The sequence below is a fragment of the Sander vitreus genome, chromosome 18 (genome assembly GCF_031162955.1).
Source record: "Sander vitreus isolate 19-12246 chromosome 18, sanVit1, whole genome shotgun sequence".
Lineage (NCBI taxonomy): Eukaryota > Metazoa > Chordata > Actinopteri > Perciformes > Percidae > Sander > Sander vitreus.
This window is the reverse complement of record NC_135872.1, coordinates 2,429,643-2,440,155: the sequence shown is the minus strand read 5'-3', so window position 1 is coordinate 2,440,155 and position 10,513 is coordinate 2,429,643.

Below are 10,513 nucleotides of genomic sequence, written 5' to 3'. Positions count from 1 at the left end.
CGCCGGATGTCTTTCTTTTTGGCCGGATGTCCGTCACCTTCCTCTGTCTCTGTGTTGGCGTTCTAACCTCTGGTGGATTTGTGAGGACTATGGTTAACTGCTCCTCAGATACCTGCAGGGTAAATCCAGACAGCTAGCTAGACTATCTGTCCAATCTGAGTTTTCTGTTGCACGACTAAAACAACCTTTGAACGTACACATGTTCCACCAAAACAAGTTCCTTCCTGAGACTATTTAGCAGCGGCACCGTGGCTCCGTCCGGCACTTAGCACCGCCCAAGATGATTGTGATTGGTTTAAAGAAATGCCAATAAACCAGAGCATTTTTATCTCCCATCAGGGAATGATGTGACCAGCTGGGCCCTCGTCCGCAGCGCTGTGGAGGAACGTCTGGCAATGCGAGACTAAGTCAAAATAACTTGCCGTTTACTTTTCTTTTCAAACGGGACATGAACCCTGGTCTCCCAAGTGAAAATCCTGTGTTTGTTTGACCCAACACCTATGAGGAACTTGGCGCTCTTATACTTTGTCACCTTACTTCCTGCTTTGCTCCCGTCATAAATACTACGGCCACTAGAGGGCGCCACCACTATAAATGTAAAGACAAGTAATAATTGTTGCTTTGAACAAATGACCTATGGGAGCGTTTTTCAGGGGAGGACAGTATCCTCGAATCATATATTCTGTATGTATATGTAGCTACATCCTTCTGAGACACCTGGCCCTGACAAAAACAAACTCAAACATATGAAAACGATAACTGAACTTTTCTGAAAAACTGAAACTATACTAAAACTGGCAAACACTCTGAAAACTTACGCACTAGAGGGCGCCGCCACTATCAACGGAAAGATGAGTCGTAATTGCTGCTTGAACAAACGACCCATGGTTGCGTTTTTGAGGGGAGGACAGTCTCATTTATTTAATGTTAATATGCTGCTTATGAATGCTATATAGGGGAGCTGACAGTAAAGTGTGATCAATAACATTTCTCAAGACGTATCGTTGAATGTATCTGTATTTAGTTTGATCCGTTTTCAGAGGCATTACAGTGTGGACTCACCGCAACGGCAAAAACAAACATGAGTAATCCGTGATCTGTGATCCAAACCAGCACGAGTTCAGGTGTCCTTAATCAACTTCAGCCCGTTCCTCGCTCGCTTTCCGTGCCCAGATCTTTCCCAGCTGGTCCTAAATCTGATCTGGCAACATTTCAGCTCTCTCCTCTCGGAGCTCCAGGCTTCCGCTGACAACAACTTGAGCTCTGCTTTGCCAGGAGGGCTGACATGTTTTTTCCTGAAATGAGGGTATCATTACACCCACTCGCCGCCAGGCCAGCGGTCTGTCTCTCACATCGCCTCCTCTCACTCATCAGCATAACGGCTCCTCTTCTCCCATCCAGCCGCGCTCTCGCTGCCACGGAGCAATACAGCAGAGACTGTTATGCAAACAGGTTTAGTGCTTGTTTGCCTCTGAATCATCTGCAGCTGAAGGCCACGATTGTCCCTACTTTCCAAAACAAACATGACATTACATATCACTGCTGTGCTTCCAAAACTAGAAAAAGTAACAGAATGGTTTGCTTTACATTCTCAGAGCAACAAAGCCCCTCAATTCTACATCTTTAAAGCCTGTTTATGTTAAGATTTCAGAGCGTTTCCCCCTCTCATTCCCCCTGCTCTGGCGTTTCCGAAACAGAGCAGCCGTGTCTAGGGCACATTGAAAGGTGCTATTAAAGCTATTTGTTATGCTGCTGCTAACTTCTTTTTTTAATCAGACCATTTGCATCTCTTTGCATCTTAAACTTTTCTTAAACTGCCGGATAAATATTCCCAGCCGGAGGAGGCTTTTTTGGAAAAGCTGTCAACATTTTCCACAACATTTTCTCGATGGAGACTGTGTTTTATTGTTGGAGGTAGAAATGCATCATCCCCAACATCCGCGCAGTGAAGCTAACGAGAGGAGAACAAACATGGAGGCCTGCAGTAAAGTGGTCATTTGGCTGCCAGGGAAGGATAAAGGCATTTAGACATTTGAAACTTTACTTTTCTTTTTTAAACATTGCTGGAAGAATTACTCAGATCTTTCACTTAAAAAAAAGTCAACACATTCTCCCTCCCATCGCGTCAAAAAGCAACGCTTGGTCTGGTGCCTTTGGCGTTTGTTATTGACGCAAAAAGTCTCCTTTAGTGTCATATTTAGACACGCTAGCTCGGGACTCTTGGCATCACTATTTGACACTCGGGATTTGGGTCTAGCTCTTTGACGTCATATTTAGATGCTCTGGGTCGGGACCCTTGGCTTCACTTTTTGGCGCTCTGTGTCGGGACGTAGGTTTAACTGTTGGTTTTGCTGTTTAACTGGCACAAGAACTAGTGATGGGACGTTTGACACCGAGGCACCGAAGCTTGTATCACTTCCACAAAGCACACTAGTTCGAAACAGTGTTGGAGCTCGTATCAAATTGAAATAAGCTTTAAATAAGTTTTTGTTGTGTTTTATCGAGTAGACTTGCCTATTTCAGCGCCCGTTTATTCAAAATACAACATGGACAACAGTACAAACGTAAGTAAGCGTTCAAGGGTGGGAACATTTTGACCTATTATCCCCGAATAAGGTAAATGGCTACGTTTTATGGACTGTTGTATTATTAGGCCTATTTATTATTATTATTATTATTATTATTATTATTATTATTACCACCGTCATTGTCATTCAGCCAACATTATCTGCTTAACAAAGTAGCCTAGATGCATTAACTACCTAGTAATTCAGATCAAGTTGACTATTCTAACAGGCCAGTCCAGGTTTTTATTTCAAAACAGTCACACTTATTGCATTATTTTAAGGTTCGGTGTTTACTGTGCCCACAAAAACTGGCATACAACAGTAATACCTCTTTAATGTTGAGGCACCTCCGTGCAAAACACAAAGCAGCAGCAGCTGCAACATCCAATGCTCCACCCAGCGACAACATTAAAGGCAATGTTAATTCCGGTCCTTCATTTGGTTTGTTTTATTTCGTTTCATTATTGTGATTATTATACAACACATAGCCTACTAATCTTGTCTCACCCCACCAGGAAGGAGCATGCACCAAACTGGGCGAAAGGATATCACTAGCAGTCTTCACTCCTTGCAGAATTCACCTTGATCGCCACCCTTGATCATTTTATATCCTTTAAAATGTCACCTAATTCAAACACAATGCTCACTTCACTTTTTAGTTGTGGTTTCTTTCTTCAAACAGGTCTACTTCATGGCTACATTTTTTGTCACAAACACTGGCAGAATGTTTTCCTTTGATAAGGCTCAGACTTCACATTTAATTTATTTATTTATTGATATACTTTCATATACATTTGCTGCATAATAACAAAGTAATGAATAACTAATTAATTAATATTGTGACACACTGTTGAACTGTCTGAAGAAAAAACGAGTGTCTGGCTTACACACTCACCAGAGGGCAGCTAGCAGCTAACAGCTACTACCGCACTACCATTTTTTTTTAGGGGGGAATAAACTTCAAGACGTGATATGACCTGTCCTCTGGAGGACATAGCCACACCACCGCCGCTCCGTGGATTGTTATTGGGATGATTATCACAGAAGCCTGTCTGAATACACTCACCGGAGGGCAGCTAACGGCTATCAGCTAGCAGGGCAAGCTAGCTACCGGCAGCATCGAGACAGGGACCAGGGTAGGTGAATTTAAATAATGTCTGAGTTGAAAACAATCTTGTTGACACATAAGGGCCCTGTTCATGTGGCACAGACATATGTTGCATTTTGTGTCTGTTAAGAGGCACAAAGACACTCTAAAACTTGCCCCGACCACTGCCGTTTTAGCTCAGGGGAAGCTTGTACATGTAGCTGCAGCTTCTCCGTGTTGCCTGCACTGATTCGGGTCGGGGTTTTTTCCTATCGAAAGTACTCGCGTAGCTATAGCGATCAAGATTAACGTAAAAATTGGCCGGAATTCTCCTTTAAGATGTTAAGACATTGTACTGGCAGACTTTGTACAACAATAGCAAATCCCTTGGCTCAGAAACTGGCCAGTAATGTGCAAAGTACTCTAAATGATACATTTGGCATCGTCGCAAAAATGACTGCTCTCAGTCAGGGCCCCCAGGTACAAGGAGATGGGGTTCTGCAGTGCAAACTCGTCTCAGGCTGCAGTGGAGGGACTCACCAGGGAATGTGCAAACATCATTCCACCACCATCACCACCACCACCATCATCCTCACAGGAGTCTTCGGAGCAGGAGGACAATCTCTGAGCCCTGCTTGACAGCCACGTTGGCACACAACGTGTTTCTAACGCAACAGCCAGTGCCATTGCAGAGGTCCAGAGGTAAATTGTTGTGATTGGTGGTTTCCCTACAGAAAAAAAAATATATATAATGAAATAATTGTATTTTCCTTCTGCTTACAGGTATTTGAAAGACGCACGCCTAGGTCAGAGGACCCTCTTAAATACCGGAAAAGGCACCAACTTGTATTTCCAAATGTTTTTCAAATAGCCATGCGCTATCTGTGCACTCCAGCATCCTCAGTGTCAGGTGAGAGGGTCTTCTCCAAGGCTGGGGAAGTAGTCAGCAGCCGACGAAACCGCCTCAAACCAAGCACCGTAGAACACATTTTGTTTCTCAATAAAAATCTGGAAAGAAAACCAAGTATACAATAAGCATTCCACAAACTGTCATTCACAATCCCCTTTACTACACAAGCACCTTCCCCAAACCTCCTTTGTACACAAGCACTTATGCACAAACGACCTCTTGTAGATTCCCCAGGGACATGTAGCACAAGCACTTTCCACGAACCTCTATATGCTTTCTGAATTGCAGCAACGCTGTCTATAGCCTATGCCTCTGCTGCAACTGCATTCTATATTAGTATACTGCTCAAAACATGTTGCCACGTGTCTAGGTTACTCAGCAATAATTGTTGTAAAAATAACTTTGTTGCAACAATTATAGCGGAATAAACTAGACACGTGTTTTTCATACAGCTATAATAAGCACAATACCCCTGCTCACATGTAACGGTAGTGGGAATCATACCTCAGTAATCAGACTGGCAGTCCATAGCATTGCCTTTCCTCCAACACAGGCTATGTTGCGAGACGACATGAAATTAAAAAGGCATGTGTAGTAGGCTAAACATTCATAAGCTTCGCTTCATGTCGCTGCGTGCTTACCAACGCTAAATTTTTTTATCGCGATTAATCGCCAAATTTCTTTAGTTAATCACGATTAATCACATGTTTTATCACAGGAATAAAATTCTATTATTTTGCTTTTTAAGTACATATTAACAATGGAAAGCCATTATTACCAGTGGATCTTAATTGGGAAACAAATTAATGCAAGGAAAGTTACTTTATGAGCTTGACTTTAAGATTTGTAATTGTTTATTATTCATTTATTTACTGTAAACAAAAGAAAAATGTGAATGTGTCATTATTACACAATTCCTACAAGTACCTAACCTAACTGAGATGTAACACTAACACTTATACAGTACAAACAAAATGGTCCAAAAACCTGTTGCCACAGCAGGACGTTTGTAACCTTTATGTTTTTCTAATAATGTAACAATTCTCCTGGACAGAAAAGGGGGTGGACAATGTCCCAAATGACAAAAACAGTCAAACAAACGATACAAACAGCACAGTCCTAAAACTGTATGCTGATATACAGAGTCAATATAGTGTGCAGTAACTCCTAAATAATTTTGATTCCTCACTGACGTCCAGTGATCACCGGTTAATGAGACAGTGTTTGCACTCTGCAGCAGTTCCAGTTGGGCTGCTTTCTCCGTATCATACAGGCTGTGTATGGTGAAACTACTGTTCCCCTCGACAACTTTTTAAAAGTAAACTTTCCATTCAGAATCTTATTGGCATCCATTTCGGCATCTCGCGCTCACCATCCACTCAAAACATGACGTTAGCCTACTAGCTACTCTTTGGCCGGCTCGCAAGCCCAAACAAGTGTGTGTGGCGTGCCTGTTGTTCTGTTTCCAGTCTAGCTAGATCCGGTGTGGTGTTGTAGTTTTTCTTACGTTACTAGTTGTTGTAACAGCATGTGAAAAAAACTACGTTTGCTAGGCCAAAAAGAACGTTAATCTCGCGATAAAAAAATGTACGTCGTTAAAATGGGTTTGCGTTAACGCCGTTAATAACGCGTTTAACTGACAGCACTACTTATGTTATATTCAAACATTCAAACATAGGCTTTATATTTTGAATTCAGTCATGTCATGTTCATGTCATTTAATTCAAGTTCAGTCATGTCATGCCATTTGCATGTGTCCATTCTGTCTCTCCTATGTTCATGTAAGCTTCCTTTGGCTTTGTCAAGCTCATAGCCGCTGTCATCGTTGGATCATTTTGCGATACAATCAGGAAGAAGCTTCAGAGGCATCACAAGGCTTCGTTTGCCCATCACTAACAAGAACAGGACAGTTTTAGGTTTAGGAAGAGATGGTGGGTAGGGTAACAAAATGAACGGGACATGACCCCGATGTCCTGGGTGAAAGTCCTGTGTTGTTTGACATATCCACCACCCTGACCAACCTTTCTATGCGGACTTTCGGTACTACATACTGCTCTCTACTGTTGTCTCTCTTAATCCTACATCATCTTACAGCGACCAAGCTGCAGCTCTGCTCCAGAGATGGATCATGGAGAGATCAGCTTATCCCCGACACTCTTTAACACCTGGATGTAAAACCTTTAAAAAACCTTTTCTGAGAAGTTAAACTAAAGGGTTAGGGTTACCTGCTGCATTTCCTGCCGACCGTCAGCGTTTTATTTGGACCAGAATGAAATAAATATTTAAAGCCAAACTATGATCTTACTCTAAACCTAACCAAGAAGTTATTGGTCCTAAACAAACCAAAACAAGTCTTCTAAAAAAAAAAACATGAAATAAGTTGTTTGTCCTTGCCCTCCAGAACGACACAGAGAAGCTTTTTTCCGATTGGACGACTCTATCAGCAGAACAGTTCAAATTTCAGTGCCTCCTTAAAACGTTTTAAAAATAAAAATTCTAAAAAGTATTCAAAAATAACCCTAATGTTTGTTTCTCTGGTCAGTGCCAGTTCCTCAAATTAGCCATGTGCGTCATGCCTTTTGCTTTTCTTAGAAACCGCAGCATACACTGTTTTTTGCAAATTCCCCATAAACCACTGAACTGATCATGTCCGCCTGCTTTTCTCTGCATTTGGCTCCCTCCTTGTTGCCTGTTTTCACCGGTTGTGACAAATATGTTTAAATGGAAATGCATCAAAATCACTTCCTCTGTACACTGAGGGACAAAAGTGATGTAAAACTGCTGCAGCTTCAAAAATAACCAGTAACTCTTAAACTCACAGATGAGCAACATTTAGACTGAATAATAGATTAAGCTTTATTGATATTGCGTACAAGTACATGGACAACAACATGCAGTTTAAGTGCAAAAAGCAGTAACCTGCAGAGTAAGGCACATTATATAATATATATAATAAACAGCAGGGGGGAGATATGAATACGTTAAGATATATACAGTATGACTAAGTATAAAATATATAGTGCAGGTGTAAGTACAAGTAATGCTAATATAAGACACAATATACAGAATAAACAGCTGGAGGAATGACATGAATTCTGTGTATAGACTATAGATCAGATATATGCACAGACGTATAAATGTGTATGAGTATGTGAGAGCATTATTTAAGTAGGCTAAATAAGAAATGTGAATATAACAAGTGATCTGTTTTAGAGGAAGTTAAGGTTCTGGACTGACTCAAAGGGGGCTTCTTAATATGAGATCAGATCAAGACTTGAGTCTCTTTGTCCAGCTCAGACTAAAATATAATCAGCTCAGCACAGAAAACACATTCAGTCATCCATCAATATATCATTATGTTATCTACTCATGTAAAATATGATGAGATGATGTTTAACAGCAGAGGACTCTGTGGTGAGTTGATGTTGTTGATCAGTGGAGTCAGACGGAGGTAGAAGGCTCTGCAATGTTTTCATAGATCACCGTACCTTCACCTTCATCTTCATCATCATGCTCCTGTGAAAACGGAGCAAATACATGTCTGATTCAACACAGATCTTGCTCTGTTATAATTGTATAAACATGTAATCTATCTCTGTTTAAACTCACATTGTTTTCTTCCGTCTGTGTTTTTTTCCCTTAAAAGACAAAAAGACAAATAAGAGTTGACTTTAGCTTAGTCGGGTTGTTTGTCTCTTCTGATGTCCGTTTATTTCCTGTTGTCATTGGTGATTTATTTGTAGTCGGAGATATTGTAGTTGTTGCATCATCACCTTAACAAACACAATAACAAAACTGTTCAGTCAGAAGAAAAAAGTTCTGCACAAAAGAAATGACAGATTCATGGAAAAACTTCAGATCTAAACAAATATTTAGTGTAATTATACACAAAGTGATTATAAACAGCTCATCATATTCTCACCTGGGGACTGAGGAGGGCTGAAGGTGAACAGGTACACACGTTTGGTATAATGTGTCACTTCACATTTCAATAACTTGTAATACTCTGACTTGTGATTAAGGTCAGATGTTGTAAATGTCGCAGTGGCTGAACAGTTAATCTCTGTTGTCTTCAGGTCATTTTTATCACCCTCATACAGCCACTTCACTGTGTGGAAACACTTAAAACTTCCAGAATTACTGCGTTTCCTGAACGAGTGAAGAACCAGTCAGTACTGTTACACTTCTCCTGATCATCTTTCACATTTCCGCAAGACAAAGTGACTTCATCTCCAACTCTGACAGTGCAGGAGGAATGCGTCACAGCTGCTTCTGTTGCTAAAAAGAGAGACATATGAGAAACTGCAACATTAATATGTTTATAGTTAGTGTGACGATCATTTTAGCTAAGTCTGCAAATGTGTCTCATGTTTGTTTTCCAAGAGTTCATTAAACTCACCACGTTGCAACAAAACTTGTATTCTCCTACCTGTAAACTGAACCAGCAGCATCAGAAATGAAGACATTATAATCCATCTGATCTGATCCATCATGATTCTCTCTCGGTCTCACGCTCTCACTGTCAAAGTCTCTGATGCACTGCTCCTTAAACATGAATATAGCATCTACTTCCTGTGGTCACTTCCTCATACTAACCTCATCTCTGCTCTGTTAGAAGTGTTAAATTCATGTGTGATATTAGCTTTTATTCTCTCTTGAGGTTTGATGGATTTTACTTTTTTATCTACAATGATTTACAGTGAGGGTGATGGTATACAAGGTCTTCATCAGCAACAGAAAAGAGGAAGCTGACCGTTGGAAGAAACTTGTTCTTTTTGTATGTATATATTTTATTAGGAAACAGACAGCACACATAAACACAACGGTGAAGAGTCAAACTCCTTGTACACCATAATTTCACTCTTTATGACCATTTTGCAATATGGTGTTACTGTAGCAGCTGAAAGAACACAGATCAGATGATATTTTACTATGGCGAGACCTGGTAGTTCCTCATTGAATCTTTGCAGGGTTTTTTTTTATCTTTCTGAGAACTGAATAAGTGTCTTGCTTAAAATGTGGTTAACAACAGCAGCAGCAGAGCTCTGCCACTTTTAACCTCTGATGAGGACCAGATAAACACCTGAAACATTAATGTTGAACACATTAATGAGTGTCTGTCTGAACTGTCTTTAATTACCTGAAATCAGTTATCTAAATCCCACTTCTAACTGTGGATTTCCACTGGATGCGGAACGTCTGCGGACCGGCTCCGCTGTGGAACGGCTGCGTGCTCCGCCCTCCGTCAATACCCACCAGGTCCAGATTTGTTGCGGCATGGCTGCAGCCATGACTGACAGTTTCACGTAAAATAGAACCACAAAACCAACACCAGTTTGTTTCCATCCAGAGGAGTAGAGGGGAAACAACTCTGTGCTGTGTTTTCAAGGTGTAGTTCAGGGAAATATGATCCGCCGTGAGCACAGTGTATTTTACTTTGAAAATTAACCAGATTTTTATTTTGTTTCTGTGCTCGACTTCCTGTCCCGCACTATCTGCCGTGTGCTGAATTGTATTGCATAGGGACGCAGACGTTCCGCAGTCAGTGGAAATACACACATTGACTTTAATGGAAACCTAATGACTCCGTCGACGTTCTGGAGCCGTTCCACAGCCGTTACGCATCCAGTGGAAATTGCCAGTAAGCACATGCAGGTCTGTTCATTCAAAGAATTGTTTTGTCCGATTGTGTGTGAGGACACTATTCAACATATTTTCATGAATGGGTTCATAAAATATTGTACAAAAACTTATGCACAACAATTTGTATGGTCGCCTACAAAATTACACCACTCAACTCAGTTAAAATGAGTGTGTTTATCTGCTGTCCTTTGGCTCAATGTTTCTTCAGCCTCGACAGCCGACCAGCCCTCTCCGTGCTTAGGCACTTGTCGGTGCTTCGTTGCCAGTTCATTTGTAGGCATTCAAGACACGGACCTAACATTAACA